Source organism: Candoia aspera, chromosome 12, assembly GCF_035149785.1.
Source record: "Candoia aspera isolate rCanAsp1 chromosome 12, rCanAsp1.hap2, whole genome shotgun sequence".
Classification (NCBI taxonomy): Eukaryota; Metazoa; Chordata; class Lepidosauria; order Squamata; family Boidae; genus Candoia; species Candoia aspera.
Window position 1 is genome coordinate 22,135,963 of NC_086164.1, and position 23,055 is coordinate 22,159,017.

A 23,055-nucleotide genomic window follows, 5' to 3' on the forward strand; every position below is an offset into this window, starting at 1 on the left:
TACCAGCTTTAAACACCTGGAAGTGGTATTGCATGCCTCTGGGTCTACAAGGGCCCATATTGAGAATGCAGCCACAAGTGCCAGAGATCCTCAAATGCCAACCTGAAGTTTATATGCACCAGGATGGTGGTGGTGGTAGGATTCATACTGACTGCAGTAAAGCTCTTTCAGGCACAGTCACTCCATGGGATGCAGGCAGGGCTCACCGCCATGTTTTGTCTGCTAGAGTGAATGCAGTCCAAGAGGAGCTTTGCAATTCCCTTGAGGTGTCCCAATTGCCACCCTTTGGCTGGAGATGAGCATGGATGCACGAGGGACTGCCTGTCTCCAACTGCTTCTGCAGCCCAGTACAGTCTGGCAGAGGGAGTCCACTACAGGCCCTCCTACTAAGTGTTGCCATCTTATGCCTTCTCTGTCCTGGCCCTCGTCTCTGGAACAGCCTCCCCCAGAAATGGGATGGCGCCTTCTCTCCTGAGGTCCCGGAAAGCCTGAAGACCTGGCTGTGTTCCCGGCCCTGGGTTTGTGAGGCCCCTCATTTGGTTTCATTTGTTATTGTTTGTTTCACTCTGGGCAGCCTGTGGGGTTGTGTGTTTTTGACTTTTATTGTTTTGTATTTATAAGTCACCCAGACTCTGTGGGAGTGGGCAGCTATAATATAGTTTAGTAACAATAATGTGGAGGTCAGGGTATATATCTCCTTCCTAAATCTGTGGCTGAAATGAGCATATCACCCAAGAGGATTGCCCCCCACCCCCGTCCTCCAGGACCCCTACCAATCTCCCTGGGTTAAGACAATTAGACTAAAACTAAGCCCCCAGGCTTCTTCCCCAGAGCTCCAAGTGATGGGCCATGACAGGGCTGAGCTAGCCATCAAGCAAAGGATCCTTGATGAAGAATGTCAGGAAGATATTGGGAAGGTTTTTTAGTCTTATCTTTGGCTAGATTCAATGCTCTTCCAACAGCTGTTATTGAAGGGAGATATCGAAACATCCCTTTCAAACAAAGACGGTGCCCATGTGGCAGAGGAGTAATTGAAACAATGGAACACGTCATTTTGTACTGTCCTCTCTATGCAGATGCTTGCCCGGAATTATTATCTCCATTTTTTACTAAACATTCAGGTCGTTTGGATTCATTTTATCTTAAGTTCTTACTATCAGACCAATCTGATTTTACTTCATTGACCATAGCTAATTATTGCTCTATAATTTGTACAGCATGCCACAATATCTCTTCTAATTTTCCTTAATTATTTTTAGAATTTTAAGTGTTTTTTTCTTTTATTCTAATCAGATATGAATCTTTTGTTTTATTTGCTGGTGTTTGACCAAATAAAAATTGATTTGATTTTCATTTTTTAGCCTTGGAGTGGCTCAAATATTCAGTGGCTCCTGCAAGGGACCTCTCACAGTTAGAAACATGGAGCTGCAGAAAAGCTTTTAAACTGGCAATGCCAAGTGCTACCTTCCACTGTCCCAGAGAGCAGTTATTAAAAAAGCCCAATGGTTGAAAGTTTCCCTGTTGAAACTTGAGAACACATCCTCCTCCTTTGCCTGTCCTATAAAGGTAGAAGGGCTAGGCTTATTGTCCCCCTGATTGGTGGGTACCCTCATAGACCAAGACTCAGCCTATGCCTGCCAGACCAGAGTAGGAAACCAAAATTATAAATGCTAATATGACTTTTATTGTAAGGTTACAGTAACAGAATCTTGCAGGTCTGAATGTGCCTCCCCCCTCCCTCCCTTTCAGTTCATGTGAACTAGGGAGGGTCAAGTCTGAGAGGCTTTCTCAAATTACATTTCTGCCTTGGACTCAAATTTCTTTTATCTGACCATTGTCTTGATTGTGGCTTTTCTTCCTGTTCCTAAAGATTATTCCTTCTCCCCATTACATTGCCCAATTTCTGTTACAGGATGATAGTCCCTGCATCACAGCTAATGTTGCAAGATTTTGTGCAGTTGCTTGTCAAATTTGACAGGCACGTACTGAACGTAGCACCAGTTAAATATATTAGTTCTAAATATATTTGCTTCTCTTTTATGCTACTATATTGATTTTAGCGTCACTGTCTTTTAACTTTGTAGAGCCCTCCCCATTTTGGATGTTTTTTTAATGGCTACTTGCATTTTAGCTGACAAGTGGCTATAAACACTTTGTAAACTGCAAAGATTCTGCTTAGAGAATGAAAAGGTAAAAGCTAGATAGTCCAGATAGTCCAGAGAGACAAACCACCAGTTTAGAAATCATCTAAAAGTGGTCCCATTCTAGTAAAAAGTTCAACCAGGTACTCCAAAGCACTGACAGACTGGGTGATGGGCAGGGGAAGGAGGACCTTTCATTTCCACAAAGAGCTAGTCAAGCCAAGTTTCCTCTATGAAGCCCTTACAGCCAGCTTGACCAGTGTGTGGAGTCAGGTGGCTTTCTTTAGGGCAGGCAGGTCAACATCCTTTGCCATTCTCTTCTCTGCTTGTGATGTGGCACTGGGTCAGGCTCTGGCTCGGCTGGTGCACCTGCTTCCTCGGGTGCGCCCTCTCTAGCTAAGAGCTATAGTGCAGACCAAGACTCCATCTGGTGGAGCTCTTCAGCTTTTGAATCTGAAGACTCAGATTGGCCCTAACAGATTCTGTGGCAGGATGGCGGACCATGCACACCTGCTCCCTTCTGCCACTTAACCTCCCCCTTTCTTTTAGCAAAGGCTCTCCAACCCTTCCACAGCTTCGTGGAGAATCATTTTGCTGATCAGTTTCTAGACAGAAAATCAGCAGCTTGACAGTGTTTCCTTGATTGATGCTGGACTACAAACTTGTAAGGCTGTAGTGTAAATTAACAATGGATGAGTTTCCTGTTAGTACCTTTCATCTTTTCCAACCAGAACTAATGTGCTTACAATGAATTCACAGCACCAAACTTCCAGATATTCCACCTCCCATTTCAGAGCATAAAGCTCTTTTTCTAGTGCTGTACACTTTTTCTCTAGGAAGAGCTGTTTCGAAAGGTAAGGGACTCAGTGCCCCCCCATCATCAAACTCTTCAATTAGGATGAACCCCACACCTACACTTGATGCACCAACATATAAAACAAGTGAAAATTAAAACTGAGCCCTCTTAAAACAGGATGACTCCACAAAATGGTATTGAACTCTTGAAAGGCTTTTCAGAAAGGAATCCAAACAGCCTTGTGAGGTTCACTTTTTTAAGTCTGTGAGGGCTTTTGTTTTCTGGAAAAATGAAGTACAAACCATCCACAGTACCCCCAAATTTCCAGGAATGTCCATATTTCCTTCTTGGTAGTTAGAAGCTGCAGTTGTTGAATAGCTGACACCTGGCACAATTCTTGTTGAACAATTCTGTGTCCCAAATAATGCAGATCAGAATAGCCCAGGTGACATTTGGCTGGATTAACAGTTAGTTTTGTTTCTTTAAAACAATATTCTTTAATTGTTGCAAATGCTATTCTATGTTGCGGGTTCACCATGACAGTCAAAAGACAGTTTTATAAAATGGAACAGTCCTTGAGGCTTTGCAAAAGTATCTTTTCCCTAGAGTTTGTTTGTTTGTTTGTTTGTTTATTTATTTATTTATTTAAAAGATTTATATGGTCGTTCATCTTAAGCAACTCTGGGCAGCTCACAGAGTTCACCTCCAGAGGTATTTAGCAGTGATTATACCCATTTTCCATTCACATTTAACTCTTAGCTCAGTACCAATCAAAGAGACTACCTGTACCTCAGGGTTGAATTGTGGAGTCCTTGGTGCTCTCTGAGCTTGGTTGTTTTCTTGCAGATGTTTCATTGCCCAACATCTTCAGTGCTAGAAGGGAGTGGGGTTTGCTCTCTGTTTATATACCGTGGCTTGCCCTGCCAGTGTTGGTGAGGGTGTTGTTCTCTCCTTGGTAGTTCCTTGATTAGGCTGTTGTTTACTGCTTGATTGTTCATCTGGTGTTAATCCTGGTGTTAATCTTTGCTTATCTAGGTGTTGGCAGTTAGAGAGGATGTATTCTGGTCTTTTTGTTTCCTTCTTAGCTTTTTTATTGTCTCTTTTGAATGGTATGTAAATGTTGTTTACCTCTATGTACCTGTTGATGGCTGACTTGTCTGAGTGCCAAGCTTCCAGGAATTCCCCAGCATTTTGGGATTTGGCTTGGTCTAGGATGCTCAGTTTCCCAAATTTCTGGTGTGAAGTTACATGAGTGTGCAGAGCAGTTATCGATTCCTGGTCAGGAAGGGAGAAGAAAGGTCCACAGGTGGCTTTCTTGGAAGAAGGGCAATGAAGACCCACAGATACATCTTCATGCAAGACCCAAGATGGGAAGGAGGAAGACAGCTGTCATTGGGAAAGTCTTGGCCTCTGGGGAAGGACTGGGCAGAAGACCCTGAGAGAGGTTCTTCCCCCAGTGAAGGAGATGCAGATGGTTTGGTTGAGCAGATCCTGGAAAGGAGGCAAGTGGTGCTGAACACACTAGCAGTAAATCCAACACATTCCTTCCTTTTTACTCTCTCTTGATAAGACCAGAAACAGGGGAGAGAGACAGAGTGAAGGTGAAGGAAGCAAGAGAGTTAGACCCTGGGAGGGAGACTTGGAGGAAATCCAACACTGGTAAAAGCCAGGGCCATGTTGTATGCACCTGTTGTAAACAATAGTTTCACTTTATATAGCTTAAATAAACAAACAAACAAACAAACAAATGTCGTTTCTGCAAACCAAAATACATCTCCCTATTGGCAGTACACCCCTGTTGAGAGAGCTGTTATTGCTTTGGTCCTTCTTGGTGTCCTATTATCAGCACTGGTTATGTCTTCCTCTTTAAAGAAGAGCATGAATTCCTCCCCTTGCTGACCCTGCACAACCCTCTTCTCCAGTCCCTTATAGGAGCTGCTTTTTATATAGGGATCTAGAAATATCTTTTATGGGGAGGCTCTGGAAACTTGTGGGAAGTTACAAAGAAAAAGAGCTCTTCTTGACAAGCTTGACGATTTGTGTCCCTCCATCTCTGTGCCTTCGGCTTTGCTTTCTTCTGCCTTCTGGAGGCTTCTTGGTACCATTGTGCCTCCAAGGTTTCTTTGTTTATATGATTTATCGGCCACCCAAGGACTCTGGGCAGCTTACAGTTGGCCCTTCACTTTCTCTTTTAGGAGGGCAATTGCTTGTACTTGCAGCAAGTGTAATTTTTGTCATCTGCATGGGAGAAAACAAACGGAACATCCTCTGCATGGCATGATAGTTCTTTTCAGTAGAAGAAAAAGCCCTCATGGAACTCCCCCAGAAAACTCCTGTTTGCTGGCTCAATAAGCTTTTTCTCTAGAGATTGGTTTCCTTATACTGTATGTGTCCTGAAGATGCCTCAACTAGCTCAATAAGAAGGAACACCTGGGCATCAAACAGCAGCACATAGGAAATCATCTTCATCTTCATCATCATCATCATCATCCACTAGTACTAATATTTGCAGAGAATGGGCTGGCTTTTTTCACTGTTTGTTTATTTATATCTTCAAGAAAGATTATAATGCTGGGCTGACAAATTCATGACAGTTCCTCCCACTGGTGGGAAAGGTGCTAGTGAAAACCAGCCAGCATCTCTTGCAAGAAATCAGGATATATTGGATTTCATTTTCTTTCAAAGGAAACAAGATGTCTGACAACAGAGGACAGTGGAATTAAAACAATTATGTTTCAAATCTAGGGGACATTCCCCAGTAATCTGATTAGGACAATTTGCTAGGAGCTTGGACTCAAGGCCTAAACTACATGTCAAAATCTCTTTACAGTCAGACATGAAGCAAAGTGGAATGTAAAGATAATAAAAGTGATGGAGGATTTCATTTTTGTTTTTTTGTTTTTGCTGGAATTATAAACAGCAGCCATTGCAACGGTTTTGCTGTAATCAAGGCCAGGCCAATTCTTGTCTGCTGCTGTTCTTTTTCTGGACCGTTAACCTCAATGTGTTTTCCATTTGTGTCATTCTCAGTTTCCACTCCAAGCGGTGGAAGAGTTTTGGGGGGATCGGTTGGAGGACCTGCTAAACAAGACCCCACCTTTGCCTGGGCTACCTCCTAAGCTTAGTCAAACAAATACAGGGAGAGCACAAAGGGGCTGGGGGTGAGTTACATTTCTTCTGCAGTAAATAAATATGCTTTCCATTTTAAGTATGATGGATTCCCTTGCCACTTCCCTCTCTCTTTTCTTGGGGTTGTACAGAACTGAATATTCTTTAATTGTGTGAAATTTGCTTTGAACATGGCTTGTTTGATGTAGCTGAGGATATTACCAGAAACATTCACCTCATAAGAGCTTTGAGTTGCTCTGATGCTTCTGCTGGCATTTTTTTGTTTCTGTCATGGCTTCTGCTTCCACCTTGGAGTGATCCTTCTTCTCTTCTTCCCTCTCCCTCCCAGCCAATTCCTTCATGTGCTTCCCTGAACTTCAGCTATAACTCCAACGAATCTGCTCATAGTAATGTCATCGCATCAGGCACAGTGTCTCCAGGGCTTGATGAGGCCATACCAGCCAAAGAGAATGGTTGCAAAAAGTTTGGAAGAAGCGCTAAAGTGTCCCTCCTCCCTAGTCAATGGGCAGCCCCTTTTGCCGCCTCTGGCACTGCTGGCACCCGATGTTAGCTCAGCAGCCTCTCTCCTGCCACCTCCAGGCGTGGGCTGGTGTTGACACAGGGGCCCAGCTGGGGCTTCCAAGGGCAGCCTGAAGAGGAGGGCCAGTCACACCAGAGTGAATAAACAGGGAAAGCCTCCTGGGATGCTTCTTCAAGGGGGGACTGTGCTGCTGCCATCCTCCCAGTGGCCCCTCCATTTCTGTGTGCCAGGAACGAAGCCTTTTTGTACCAGCTAATCTTGCCTCTTCCTCTCGATTATGATGAAGATGACTACAGGTCCTGTTGCTTTGAGAAATTTTCCCTGAGCTTCAGGATCTACTCCACATGTCCTCTGCCTAGACTTTTGATTAAACTCATTTGGAGTTTGAAACCCTTGAACATAGAGCTTCAGGTGGGATCTCCTAATCACTTTAAACATGTCTGTGGTTAAGGCCCTTCCTCCTGTTAATATTGCCATTTGTACCCCTAGTTCTTTATGGTATGTATTTTTATCCTTGGTATCCATAGATTTGAATTTAGCTGTGAATGCTGATCTGGTTGGGGAATTGAGGGAGAGTGGGAAGGACCCAAAACGTTGCTGACTTTGGGCCCCTTTTGTCGACTTCCTTAATGGCCTAAGCTTTTTTCCCTCACTTTCTCATTTCTCAGCACAGCCTGTCAGCCAGGTGTTCTATGATTTATTGCACCATTTTAGTCATTATTCTAAGTTAGTTTAGGCTCTTTTTAAAAAGGTTGAAATTATAAAAATCTTTGTTGTGGCAACAGCTGGGAATTCAGGGGCATCTGGAAAACCCTAAAGAGAGAGGGTGGGGAAACAAAGACCAAGAGAAGCATTTCTGCACTTGCCATTTTCCTGGATTCTGAACATCAGATTTCATGAAAGAAACAAACTCCTGGCTGTCTATGACGTTTGCTCACGCTGGTTCATGGTGGGGTCCACAGTCAACTACATAAATGGGGCTGAAGGACACAATGATATATGGTGGACCTCAGGGGCCTCTGCAGTTCTCAGCAAAGCCAAATTGCTCCTGGGTTAGCAGTGAATTCCCTAGAAGAGCCCAAGGTTCAGATACCCAACAGGGTTGGTTCTCCTGGGGTTCATGATATGGACCAAATGCCTCACAATATTTGGCAATAGTCAGTCATTCAAGAGAACCCAGCTTCAGTTTATTAGCCTTTTGTCTCCTTCTCTACCCTTGTTCTGTAATTCCCTGATATTTGTTTATTGTCTGCTCCATTCTATCAGTTATTTCTTTTCTTAACTCTCCTAACAGAAGGCTAGGCTCAAGTGGAATTTGGGGTTTTGTTGTTCAGCATGATGTGGGAACCAAGTCATTGCCTTAACCATGTTGGGTGAACCAGGACAACCATGAAGTCATGTTCTAGTTTATTGTTTGAGTACACATAGGCCTTAGAAGTGTGCAGAAAGGTGTGTCTTGACCTCTTTCAAGGGGACAACAACAGCAGGGAGAGGGGCCCTGGTACCATTCTGGTCCCCTTTCCAGGATTCACCAAATGTCACCTACACTGAATTCTATCCAGAGTAACACAAATGGATGAAGGCACACTTTTTAAATCCTTTTGTTACGCACACACACACAGACATATACGTATTACGTATTATACCCATTATGTGCTATATACTGACCATAATGGAGACATGGTGGTTTAAAAGCTTTCCCTCTGTTGATGATTCTCTTGTTTGCATTTGGTTTGTTTAGGCTTCTTCCTCCCAAGCAGTCAGGGATTCATGGTGTACTTTAATGTCCAGTTGATGGACAAACTTGAGCTGGCTGGAAGCATCCATGTGGGTGGTGTGAGTATGCCAAGTGGATGGAGCCTACCGAGCAAGAAGAGGTTAAGTCTGTGGGATTCTTTGAAATCAGAAGATGAAGTCACTCCCTCACTCAAAGGACCGACCTTTGGCGAACTGTTTGATGTCTCACTTAATCACCAATAGCGAGGTGAATCACATTCCTAAATGTTCGGTTCCATTTAACTGAAGATGCCCTGGGTGGAAGGTTTGCTTTTCCTGGGTTATACTTCTCTCCTGAGAAGTTTGACACATTCACTCCTATTGTCTGTCCTGTCATAGAGCAAGATGAAAACAGAAAACCATGATGCTTCATTGCTGGGCTGGACCTTCTTGTGTTAATGGGCTACCAGAGTTGTGCATCTGTGACAGAAACGACCTTGAGACAAACATTGGGATGGTTCCACCAGGCAATAAAAGTTTTATTGCCATACTTTTTTTCAGGCTCCCTGTTCCCCTTTGGAACAAATCCTTATCAAATTATATTTATTTAAACTTCTATTGTTTTGAAAGCCTGAGGCTGATTTTATCATGTCATCTAAGTTTTACTCCCACAGTTGATGTGTTAAATTCAGCCCTTTGGTCTTGTCTTGGCTAAAGTGATCCAGTGGCTGATTACACACAACTTGCTATGTCCAAACAAAGAAACCACATTGCCTCTTAATGGGAGGGTTGGGTTCACACAATATGCTAAGACAATACATGGAACCCCAAACTACCCAACCCTGTTTTGGACCCCCCATCCTAGCCAAAGAAACTTAGATGCAGAAAAGAGATTCCCTGCTAGCTGTCAATCATGGAGGTCATTAGATTAGCCAGTCGTCTGAGAAGCTTTCCTTGAGTGATTGCTTTACATTTTCTCTTGAGAAAGATTGACTGGATTTGCCAATAATACTAAATCAGGATTCTTCACACATTCACAGAGCTATTCCATAGAGAGCAGATCTGTACATCACACCAAGCCAAAAGCAAGCAAGCCACAGTATGGCTTGGTATGATGTGTGTGAACCAGGCAATTGCATCAAGTGAGTAAGTGACCTTCAAATGGAGAATCCTATGACAGCATGTTTCTTGTGATCCAGAGGTATGCCAAACAGCATGCCACGACACTCTGGGCTCTTTTTCCAACCAGATTTAATTCTGCCATCCTAACCTTCAAATGAAGTATGTGGCCCATGACCTGCTTTTTCTTCCCTCCTATCTTGCAAATAGATTACAGGAGCTGAGCAGAAACATGTGGATCTCATGCCCTGAACACGCTTAACTGATTTGATTTTGTTATCTCCATATTTTAAAATGATATTGTGTGGCAAGTAAGCAATCAGACAAATTAAAAAAAAAAAAAAAAACTTCCATTCACTTGGCCCCCCACAATCCAGCTAATGGGCAGAATAAAAGCATCATGCAATGCACAGCAATGAGGAAAGTGACCATTGAATGTGATCCAGTGTGCTTATTATCCATTTACCTACCCATTTTGCACTTATGGTGAGTTGATCTCATAGCCAGCAGTAAAGGCAAGAAAAGGGGACTCAAAATTTCTAGCTGCCTTCAAGATGCCCTTTTCCAGGTAATTGTTCCTGTTGCTCTCCCAAAGTGTTCCAGTCCACCCTCACCCCAACTGACTGCCCGATAATGCTAAATTTTGCACCACGTGTTCACAAAGCTTAATGTCTAAGAGACACGTGGAGAGAGGTTCAAATAAAGGAGCAAGTTAATCAAAGACACTCTGGAAACAGTGAGTGACACCAGAGGGGAAAAGGGGAACCAGTTTGTAACTTAGATGCTTTTCCCTCTAATCCTCTCACTGGGCACCTTCTTCTGCTCTTTTTTAGAGTCCTTATTTTATTTACTTATTTATTTGCTCCAGCTTCTATACCACTCCAGTCATCATGACTCTAATCATGACAGCTAATAACCCCCATGTGTGGGGGTGGGGGTGGGGGTGGGGAGGGGTGGGGAGGTAGAATGACTGAAAACAGCCTATAGCAGCTGGTGCCCTTGGGCCAGATGCAGTGCCCTGCCAGTCTGCTATAATCTTATTCCTTCCCTTGCCTTCCTGGAGAGCCACTTTCTTACAGCTCTTTGAGAACAGAACATGGAGGAAAGGGTCTGGGTCTCCAGGAGCTGCTCAGGAGGAGGGGAGCATCACCAAAGGCTTAGGGGTGGGCTCCCAGGAGATGCCTTTCCTTGGGGAAAGAGACCTGCAGCAAGCCTTTTCAACCTCATCTTCCTGGAGGAGAAGGATCACACAAAGCCCTGGGCCATGTGGAGCTTGAAAGAGGAGACTGCAAATTGCAGCCACTGTACTGGCACTCTGCGGGCAAACATGGGAATGCCTGCAACTGCCAGGCTGATGAATGCTGAGGCAGCTACAGCTTCCCAAAGCTCTTCAGAGGTAAAATCGCGTACAGCACATTGCAGTGTCCATTTACAAGATGGCAAAGGCATGAGTGATGGTGAGCAAAGCCACCCCTTCCAGAAAAGGCCATAAAGGGTGCAGAAAGATTAACTGCCCAAAGGCCCCTCTGGCTACAGGCTTTATTGGCTGTTCAAGCAGGAACTGCAAGTCCAGAAGCTGTGAGTGACTCTGGCTGGGGGAGGACAGCTTTGTCTTGAAGTTAAGGAAGGCCCTTCATCCATCTCGCTGGGATGAAGGCTGGGCCTGTTTTTCCCCATTCTTGGCCTCGGTTTGCTACTCAGGCAATGAGAAGCTTTGCGGGGGACGGGGAGCTTGGGCGGGGCCTGTGAGCAGGCACCCTCCTTCCCTTTGGCTCATTTGCCCAACTGGAGACACACACATGCACACACACACACACACAGACACCTTCCCCTGGCTTTGCTCTCTTTCTGTCCTCTCCTTCGCCTCTTTTAACAACCACCCTTGGAGTGTTGCTCTGGTTGGGTGTCCTCCCTGCTTCTTGGTCTCTTGCCATTGCCTGACCTGACAAGGCTGCACCCACACCTGTCCTTTTCATACAGTGAACACCGGGGAGGGTGGCTTTGCATTAAGGTCTCAGAAATTAGCTCCCTATGATGAAAGGTATTCACCAAAGAGATGTCTTAGGTCTGTCCATCTCAAAATGGGTCTCTCTGACACCATATCCCCCCTCCCATTCCTTAAACATTCCTCTCCTTCCGACACCCCCCCCCCCCTGGAAAACATCCCCTCCTCTATCAGAGGACACACAAGCCTGCAGGAACTGCGCAAAGAACCTGCCTAATTAGAGAGAAAAGATGGCTACCTTCCCCTACCTATGCCTTTCCCCCTAGAAATGGGTAACTGATTTTGGGCTTAGAGCCTCTGCAATTGTAGAGGTCTTCAGTGGAATAAAAAAGCTCTGTAAATCATTCAAATTAAAACTTTGAGGGCAGCTCTAGCGTTTTTTGCTTAAACAAAGAAGCATAGAAACAATGGCAGCCTTCAAAATCTACAGGCCAGCATTTCCTGATGTATCCTGCACCCTATAGAAATCAGCATAGCTCTTAACTTTACTGGGTCTGTACACCATGGATTAGGCCTCTGGGCATAATTCTGCTTTGCTTTTCTACAAACCTGGAGATGGACTCTTAGGATGGGGCCTGATAACTCCTGTGCAAGCATTTATGTGGGTCCAAATCTTCTATGGGGGAAGTTGCAGTGAGATGTTCCAAGTCTGAAGTAACGTGGATGATCACAAGATTAAGGGTCTCCCCTTGCAGTTCACCAATTTACTGTGCTTTCCACTAGGGATCCACACTGCCAGCATGAGGGCTAGATGGACCCAAGTCAGATGAAGGAGTCCACATCCAGACATGTCTATAGCAATGCCAGGTTCAGATGTCAGCTGCTCTTTGCGTGGTGAAGGGGATTTGCAACCAGTTGTTGGAGCTCCCAAGGGGGAAAAGAATTGTGAGATTTAAACTGCTTGGCTGCTGTACTGTACACTTATTGTTTGAGGCGGTTGCTGATTTTCTGCAATGTTACATTCTTTTCTAGTATCTGTAGTAATAATAATACTTTTTAATAAATAATAAATAATACTTTGGGGGAGATGTGTGTAAAGAGCAAATTCCAATAGAAAGGGATATATGTAGCTCAGGGTTGAACTGTGGAGTCCTTGGTGCTCTCTGAGCTGGGTGGTTTGCTTGCAGATGTTTCAGGACCCAACTAGGTAACCTCACCAGTGCTCAGATGATGTGACCTAGTTGGGTCATGAAACATCTGCAAGCAAACCACCCAGCTCAGAGAGCATGAAGGACCCCCAAAAGCACATTGTTTTCCTTTGATTCTCTCCTGTATGGCATAATTGTGACGATCCCTTCTTTTGATATTGAATTAGAATCTCTCTCCACAAGCCATGGTAGGATATGGAAAAGTTCTTTATTCAATACAAGCAGTCAGAACCAATTCAAAGAGCAGACTAAGCGATTTCGTGCCCAAACACATTTTAAAACATGCCAGATTCCCAAGCACTCCTCATCCATCCCCCCCTACCGGCTGGCTTCTCAACCTTTACGCTGTCAGCCTTCGATGTTCCCAGATGGATGGCCTTGGAGTCTGGTTCCTCTCTTCCTCCATTCTAATGCCTACATGCCATTCTTATCTCTAACAACTCCGCTACTGTCTGGCAAGCACTCTAGCTAATACTACACCCTCATGCTAATTACTACAAATCCCATCTATCTGACGCAGAATGGCAGGATGGCATCCTGACAATAATCCAGTTTTGAATCTCATGCAGATTTCGTGGAGGGAGATTTTAGCCAACTGCAGTCCCTCCTAAGCCATGGTGCCTGTAAGGAATGGAAGCACATTTCTTCTGTCCTTGTAAGCATCGTAAGCACCTTATCACTCCAGCAAGACTGAAAAAAATCTATATTTCAAGCAGCATTTTTTAGTCTTCATATTAAGGAAAAGCCCACAGTGGAGATTTTCAGAATAAAGCACTTTCGCTCTGTTAATTCTTAGTTAAATGGGATTTCTTCTGGGTGCTACTTTCTATGAAGAAGAAAGGAAAGAAGGAGGGAGGGGGGGAGAGAGGGAATATAATCAGATTGACCAGCTAGATTTCCAAGGCAAAATAGGCCAGTCAATCATATTTCAGTCTAATTGGAACTGGAAAGCAAAAATGAAAATTATGTTTATTAAGTTAATCTCTGGTCATAATATTATTTTGTTGCCTGTTAAAAATAAAAATATCAATTTATACAATGCAGCTAACATAAAACTGGGTTATAGTTGCAATGTTCAAAATACATTTTTATTTCAGGATATGCTGGTTTTTCCACTGACATCTACTTCTTGCTTTCATGGGAAACATTAAATACAAAAAAAAGAGTCACCATTGTCTACAATGGTGAGCCTCTCAGACTGCAGAGTGGAAGTGATGTCCATCCAGCCTTGACCCTGCAGAGATTGAAAGTGCTGCCCTCATTGCCATTCCTGTCTGGCCTCAGTTGCCTCAGTTCCGATTCACGGCTGGACAGCACCATCCAGACTTGGTCTGTGCAGCAGGCAGTCATTGGAGGCTGTTTGATTCCGCCAGCTTTGCTGCCTGCCCACTTCAGTGTGTCCACGGCCTGTGGGAACCACAGCTGGATTCGATCTGCCATCTCTGGGCTCCTTCCTGGCCCTCCTCCTGCATCGCACTCTGTCCCCCAGCTGAATAACGTTGGGAAACAAACAGACCAGGTCAGAGTCATGCGGTGAGCTGAGTCTCAAGCAGCCCTTTTCCCCTTTCCTTTCCATTTCAGATGCCTCCTGGCTGTGCTTGGGATGCAGGAGGGAGGCTGGTCCAGTCATCTCACATCTGCAGTCTTTCCACCTTGCATTAAACTGGGAAGGCCTGAGAGCCTGAGAGGATGGCAGTCTGGCTGGCTGAGCAGTTGAACACTATTGCACATCACTCGAAAGAGAGCCAGTTTGGTGCAGTGGTTAAGGCACCAGGCTTTAAACTGGGAGGCCATGAGTTCTAGTCCCACCTTAGGCACGAAGCCAGCTGGGCCAGTCCCTCTCTTTCGACCCTGGGAAGGAAGCAATGGCAAACCACTTCTGAAAAACCTTGCCAAGAAAACTGCAGGGACTTGTCCAGGCAGACTCCAAGAATCAGAAACGATTGAACGGAATAATTAAAAAAAAAAAAAAACATCACCCAGAGATGGTTCATTGGAGCAGCCTTTGGGCCTGCAGGCTGACAAGCACAAGCAAACAAGCCAAAAAGTTCTGAGAGCCTTCCAGCACTCAGCATTTCACAGAGAAATCAGCAGAGCAGCAGAAGAGGGGGCTGACAGGGGCCGGGGGGTCGCTGTCCACCTCAGCCTGAAGCAGCCGTGCTGAGCTGATCCCAAGGACTTCCGGCCCTCTGACTTCGCTTCCAATGAATATGTGCTGATGCATAGCAGACATTGTACACTTTGTGGCTGTAAACACAATTTTGAAACTGGTACAGCCAAAGGCAACTTCAGCCTCTCTGACTCCTGGGCTGGAGATGAGGGGAAGGCCAGCCACAGGAACACAGCAGGCAAAATGTGCTGTTGGTGCTTTTTTGGGGTCCAGGTTGGGGCAAGTGGGAAGCGGCTCTGGGATACAGTTGGCGGGACTGCCCTGAGAGCAGGGGCATCATGGAGAACCAAGTCCCCACTGCCTTTCACAGTGGTCTACATTCTGGATGGCTGCACTGCTTGGGCAGGGGGCCACTGATTTTGAGCAATCCTGAAATTGCACGTGGGAATTAATTTTTAAAAAAAAAATCAGGGAAGAATGTTGCCCAACATGTCCTCCCTGTGCTCGCCTGTCATGGGAGTGGGTGGGATGGCTTGAGGAGAAGCCAGGGGGTGGGCAGGTATAATATTTCTACCTCCCTGCACAGCTACTTCCTCTGGATCATCTCCTCCTCCTCCCACTTTCTTCAGCAAGCAGCTCAGTCTCTGAGCACAGGGGAGACCTTGGAGGAGGAATGGGACAGATACAGGGGCTCAGCCTGGGAAAGGAAGGTGTTAGGAAGAAACTTAGAGCTGCTTTGCCTGACTCTCTTTGGCATAAGTGAGGAGGCTTTCAAGGTCTGGTTACTATCAAAAAGTGGAGTTTATCTCTTGTGGAGTCTGTGTCAGAAATGGAACAATCCAGAAGCAATAGTTGATGGCATCTGGATTCATCCTCCTGACATGGGTTTTGTAGTTAGTCAAGCAGAGCATTAGAGCACAGCATTAGAGATAGTGCAGCAACAGTTTTGAACAGACTGAGAGCAGGCTCGCATTCTTGCAGATTGTAAAAGGTTGTTTGGAGGAAATTCATCACCGCCTGGCACCATCTGGGAAGATCAAAGGAAAAGACAAGAGAGGTAAAACAGAAAGACTGGTAGTCATGGCAACGAGGAAGGAGGGGGAAAGGAAAAGTTTTAATTCAAACGCTTTGGGTGTGAAGCCTTATTCGTGACTTAAACAGAATGCTGGTCAATTCTCCTTATTAAAGAATCCTCATATATCCTAATAGCTTGTACTGTGGATTACTACTAATAAGGTTGTGAGTGCCATGAGCCTCACAGTTTGTTTTCCCTTCCTCCCTCTTAATACCAAGGACAATTTAGGCAGAGCAACCTTAAAATTCTTTCTGACCCTTCCTTCCTTCCTTCCTTCCTTCCTTCCTTCCTTCCTTCCTTCCTTCCTTCCTTCCTTCCTTCCTTCCTTCCTTCCTGACTTAACTCATGTTTTGCCAACTGCCCTGACCCTGCCTTTAAATGCCTCCCTTAGCTTGGTTGCCAGACAGGCATAAAATGCAGGAAGGCTCATCAGCATCACTGAGGAGGCCCCCCATTCATTTTCAGCAGGCCAAACTGCCTTGCATATGATATTTTCCGTATAATACAGACGATCAAAATGATTACAATTGATTTGTGCACATATCCCTTTGGATGGCATAAAGTTGACTGTGTGGTAGCAATCCAGCTAACTGATGCCAGTTTCAGGACAGGCTGGAAACATATGTTCTTCCTTGACCTTCCACAGTTCACACCATTAGAACCACTGGCTCTTGATGTGTCATGGCTAAAACTGATCAAACTGGAAGGTCCAACCAGTTGCCTGTGTTGGCATGGGCATCCTGTCCTTCTGCTCACCATGACAGCACACCCAATACAAAAAAAAAAAGAATAGCAATGCTTTATTTTATTTTAAGAACACCAAAGTGAATGAGTAATTGCATTTCATTCTGCAAATAGCAAAACAAACCCAATCTTCAGCTTGATGGGGAGTTGTAGTTGGGGAAAATGATCAAAACCATGTCACACAGGAAAAAGGGTTTCCATTCACAAAGAATCATTATGGTTAATTTAATTCATTGTAGCGTTTAATATAGAAAAGCTTTTCTACAGAGACTGGGAAAAAAGCCAACAGTTATAAATAAATGGGTTTTATTTTAAAAGCTAATGTAGTGGGCAGGATGCTTCAGGGTTATTTTATCTTTTCCTTTCTCTGCCTTTCTTTTAACATATATGCAAAGCTGGCATTGTATCTGCAGAAACAAGTGGAGGTGGGGGATGGAATTTGTTGCTATCTGAAGTTTACAAATTGCTTTAAAAAAACCACACAGTATCATATTCCTTCAAAATACAAATAGCTTTTAAAAATCTGCTTCCTTTCCCTTCTTTTTTTTCCAGACTTTATTTATGTTAATATCCCAGGCACAGATTTGCCAGAGAGACTTTAAGGCCACATCTATCCCACCATTTTAAATGTTTAACAACAGTTCTGTCTCTGCCAGGAATCCTGTGCATACTAGAAAGGTGCTAAAATACAATGGCTGAAAAGAGACTGGACAGCATTGTCAACAAACAATGGTCCCCAGGTTCTTCACAGACAATATAGGTAATAACTGATGGGCTATATCAACAGCAAAGGTGCCATCTAACTATTAGGGTCCCATAGCCATCCATGGAGTGTTCAGAAGTGGTTTGAAGGATTGGTGGCCTCATAAAATGGGACTAGAGTAAAGAATAAAGATCTGGATAATGCCCTCTTGAATGAAATTACTGAACCTTCAGAAAGGAGAGATGTCATAATTATGGAAGACTAACTTCCAGCACCTCTTTGGGAAAACAAACTTAGCCAAGTCTGCAAGGTCCCCAGAAATCCTCAGTGATCTTGCTGATTCATTTTCTAGAAAGTTAAAGAAAAATCAAGGCCCACCTAGTTCTGATCCTAACCAATATGGAAGATCTGGTTAAGAGGGAGAAGCAGTGGGAACTTTGTGAGAAAATGACAATATTATATTGGGGTTCTACAGAAGGGGAAATTGAAGCATAGTCCTACTGCACACTGGATTTCAAGAAAGTTAATTTTAATAGCCTTAGCAAGATTCCATGGATAGAAATCCTCAAGTCAAAGAGAGTGAAGGAGGGTCTGGAACATCTAAAAAATAAGGCATTAGGTACAATTATGCAGCATTCCAGTGAGAATAACAATGGAGGGTGGCTTAGGAAACCAATATGGATTCATAGAGAGTATTCACCTGAACGGTGAGTTAATAAGGGCATGTATAAGAAATAGAAAATGGGTCTAATCATCAAGGAAGTGTACCAACAAGTAGCTAATAACTGCAGAAAGAAAGCTAGAAAGGCTAAAGTGCAAAAGCAACTTAGGGTTGCACAAGAAGTTAAGAACTACAAAAAGGACAATTTTGGTTCTACCTGTAATAAAAAAATAAAAAGGAAAACCGAGAGGTGGGCAACTGTGTTCAAATGGACTTAAGCAAAACAATTCAGAAAAAGGAGTGGCAATCCAAAGCATATAAAGAGATGGCTAAAGCGCACCTGACTACCATGAACAAGTTGAAGTCTCCAGGAGCAAATCAATCTTGAGGAGTGTGCAGGTGACATCTCAGAGTTGTCTCCGTGAACTTTGGGAAATCAGGCAAGTCTGGCATACTGGCAGAGACTGGAGAAGGATAAATGTTTCTGTCTTCAAAGAGAAAAAAAAGCAGACCTGGATAACTACAAGCAGCCAACTTTATGTTGACACCAAGCAAAACTCTGAAAAAGATAATTAATTGTCAGTTTGTGAGCACTTGGAAAAAATGCATTGCTTGGCATAGTGCCTGTTCAAGTACTGTATATAGTGTCCTACACCACATTGACTGATGGCACCAACTCCTGCCCATGCGAAGATTTGCATGTTTAGAATGATTCAGAAGGAGGGGAGATGTTGTCATCCTCTAAGCTTTGGAACCCTAGGCTGTTGTCTACTCAGCCTTAGCCAAAAGCTGGTCCTGGCCAGCTTTATCAAGAGCATATTTATCAAGAGCAGATGATGTTGATAGTGACCAATTGAGCTGACCAGAGGAAAAGGTGGGCTTATTGTACTTTGACTGTTGTAAAGTCTTTGACAAAGTCTCCCATGAGATCCCAGGAGAGAGAGAGAACAAAAAAAAAAAAAAAAGTGGGCTGGACTTAGATGTATGTAGAGCTGGTTGAAGTACTGTGCCCAACACATGTATGTGGATGGCTCCTCGCTGAGCTTGCAGAAAGGGTCAGGCAGCATACTGCAGGGCTCAATTCAGGGTCCTGTATTGTTCAACCTATTTATCAACAACTGGGTTAGAAAATGTAATTATCATCTTTACAGTCAACACAAAAATAAGGGGAATAAATACCTTACATTCTCAAGATTTAGGAGGATCTTGAGAAGGTGGAACACTGGGCATGAACCTGCAAGATGAACTTCAACAGGGAAGAAATGCAAAGTTTTACCTTTGGGTAGGAAAATCAAAGGCACATGGTTGAGGAAAACATCCTGGGCAGCAGCACGTGAAAGAAGGGTGATATAGCATGTTGCAGCTGTTAAGTAAGGAAATGCAACCTCGCTTGCATCAGTAGAAGCACTGGAGCTTGGAATGTTCTGTATGCACACATGAGCATTCCTGAGAGTGGGAATGTAGTGAATTAGTGAAGCAGGTTTTATAATTGTTTATATAGGAAATACATTGTAAGGATGGGCAAATCCTAGCATCTTGCTAACTACATCCTCCTAGGAAGAAAAAAGAAGAACGTGGACACTGTGTGTGAGTGCCTGGGAAGAAAGGCAGAGGGAAATGTCCTTAACAACTAGCAACCACTTAGACAAAGAGCAGGCAGAGTGAGAGACCAAGATGGACACAGAGGAGATCCTTCACTCTCTATATCCTACAGCCTTTTTAGTGTCAGTAGATTGTGAAGTGCTGAAGAGTCAATGTCGTTCACTTTGCACCTCCAATACCCCCTTTCACTGGCTCCTGTGCTGATCCACAACTCCCACAAACTCTCAACAGATTCTGTGTTGATATCTGGACAAAGCTTAGTGAATACAATTGCCAGCATCTCTTCTGATAAGTACTATTTCTATTGAGCGAGTCCCTCTTCCTGAGCATCCCATACATAGGGGTACTTGGTTTCCATGTGCTTTGTTCTGGATGCAATTTTCTCCTTTTGGGAGAGTTGAATACCTCATTGTCTTCAGATAGATTGTTGGCTTGAGGTTCTCTATTCCAAAATCCATTACAAGTTTATGTAGCCATGCAGCTGCTTGCCATACTTGTACCACAAATAATACTCTGCTTCAATATGAATGAATGGATACCTTTATTGATTAGTCAAATGACCATATCAGAAAGTTGGGCATCAGCCACTATAAAATATAAAATGTGATACCATAAAAACAGTTAAAAACAGTAAAATTAACTAGAATATACTATGTTGAGTTAAAATACTGTAAGATAAAATAGAGATAAAATTGTAAGTTAAAAATGCAGGATGTGATAGAACAAGTGATAAAATACAGAAACAATGTGAGTTTAAATGAATTCGTCACCTTTACATGCCACCCCAATGCATTCTATAAATTGCACTCTCAGTTGGACAGCCCTAACTATAAACTTAACAGTTCTATTGACCACATGTCATGACCTCATTGCAAGGCACAAAGAGCCTCACAACGTAGATCATGTGCATCAAGAAATAGAGGAAGATAATTAAACCAGGGATTAAAACAAGCACCCAAAGCACCCACACCCATGGACCCATATACAGCTGAAAAGAAGGACATCGGATGAGCAGAGATAAGCCGCACCTGGTGCCCTGGAGGACACACCAGAATCGAAGGGACAAAGGAAGACACCGGGAAAACGCCCATGCAGCCATCAGGGGTCCCATCAAGAGGGATTGGGACAATACAGGGTGGAGGAGCCTGGGGCCCTACAAGAGGGTATAAAAGGGGCACCTCCACACCACACCCCCTGTTCCTGTTTTTCGTTCTGTCAGCCACCATTCCAATAAACCAGAAATCCTTAATACCCATTAAGTGAGTCTGTGTCTTATTGCGAAGCGAGACTGACCCTGACACCACATACATATTTGTGCCCTGGAGGAAGTAACAGTCTTTTGTTACAATCCCAGTATGTGGTTCTGTCAATTAGTATCTGAAGGTACTGAGCCCTTGCTGGGGCATATAGTTGGCAGTTAAATGGGACATGTGCAATGTCTTCTACTTCGGGTGCTCCACAAACACATGTCTTCTCAAGGTAAGGCACTTGGTGGAATCATCCGTATTTGACCATAGAATCTAGTTGCTCAAATCTTGCTCTAGTAAGAGCTATCCTATGGTATTGCGTCAGACCCTGTCATGTTCATCGTTCCAATGGTTTGAATACATCGTAATGTTTCACATGTCACTTTCCTGTTCCGTGTCTGTCATTTGCGGGGAGGGGAATTTCAGCCGTGCCAGGCTGTAATCTCCTTGCTGTTCTGCAGGAATGTATGTTTGGGTTATGACATGTATTCAAGGTTGCTTTCCCAGGCTGATGTGTGACGGTTGCCAACACCTGGGAGGGGGTGGTTACTATAGTGGGATGAGGGGCGGGATTGGGTTTGAAGCGAGGGTATTTAGTTTGTATTTCGCGCGCTTTGGCTCATTCTCAGCTTTCTCTGTATTTGCATACTATTCCTTTAATAAATCAGTTATTTTTAAGCCCGGGCTTGTGAGACTAAGTATTTGGGATTAGACAACCATTATTGTCAGGTACTTCTCTATTTGAAAGGACAGTTTATTCTTGGCCACCCATTTTGACAACCTATTGTGTGCAAGTGACTCAATGTCTGTTTGGGCATTAACATCCAAGACTCTTTGTTTGAATATTGCCTTGGCCTGGTCTCCAGCTGAAAGTAAGTATTGTGATGAAAAGCCGAGGAATGAGATAGTTTGGAGGAGTTGATTGATCCATGTGGTGGGTTGAGGTGTGCCCATCTGTTCTTCAAGGCACATTTTTGGTAGCCTATCATGTTCCATTTGGAGAATCCTCCACCAGTAGTTGAAGACTTTGGTTACTGATAGACTGTAAATGGAATGGGTGCCTGTTTCAGCTCTTACTGCTGCTGCAGGTGTATTCCTGTCGGTCCCCAGAACAGTTCTTAAAAAGCATGCTTGAGTCTGTTCAAGCAAGGAGGCCTTTGATAGGCCCCACAATTTGGCACCATATGATAGGACTGGTACAACTTTTGCCTTGTGGACCTTCAGAATGGAGAGCAGAGAGCAAGGGTGGTTATAACTAAGTAGTTTAATTAATGTTTTAGAACTTGCTGTGGCCTTTGCAGAACTTTGCTTGTAATGGTTAACCCAAGGCCCTGTATCTGTAAAAACTACCCCTAAATATGAGAAAGAGTCTATTTGTTTTATAGGCTCCCCATCCAAGTGCCAATTGTATTTGGCCCATCTTTTCCCCAGAACCACAACTTTGGATTTAGACTTGGTTAATATTCAAAAAGTTTGAGGTGTAGTAAGCACCAAATTTCCCCATCAATCTTCTCAGGCCTACTTGGGAATGTGCCATCAAAACCATGTCATCTGCATACAAGAGGATATTGATATGTCTGTTGACAATATTTGGCATGTGAACATCTGTAGAATGGAGGAATCCTGGAATGTTGTTAACACAGAGATTAAACAACATCGGGGCCAAGATACATCCTTGTCTGACACCTTTGTGGGTGGGTATGCTCTGTGTAAGAGAGCCACTGACTCTGAAAGTACGGACTTTCAGGCATGCATTTGTAGAGAGGGCCTTTATCAGGTATAAATCTGGGTTCCATATTTAACTTGGCCAGCTTTTTCCATAAGATATCTCTATTTATGGAGTCAAATGCCGTGCTAAGATCAATAAAAGATGTAAGCAGGTGCCTTCCATCAGCTGTATATTTAGTGATAAGATGGTGTAAGACAAAGCAATTGTCATTTGTGGAGTGCTCATGTCTAAACCCAACCTGTTTTCCACTAGTATATTTTTCTCGATTGCCCAGTCCTCTATTTTTCTCAGGAGGTGTTTTGCATACATCTTAGCTGTTATATCAATAAGGCTTATGGGTCTGTAATTTTTAGGGTCTTCCTTGTCTCCTTTTTTGTGTATGGGGAATATGATGGAAAGTTCCCATCCTGCCGGAATATGGCTGGTGTTGTCTATGTATGTAAACAGTCCTGCCAATAGTGGGGCCCACCAGTCAGTGTGTGTCCTGAAAAGTTCTGGTGGTAGGAAGTCTTCGCCAGGTGCCTTATTGGGTTTCAGTGAGTGGATGATTTGTTTAACTTCTGTCACTGTCACTGGTAGCCAAGGAGGAAGATTATCAAGGGTCAGAGGC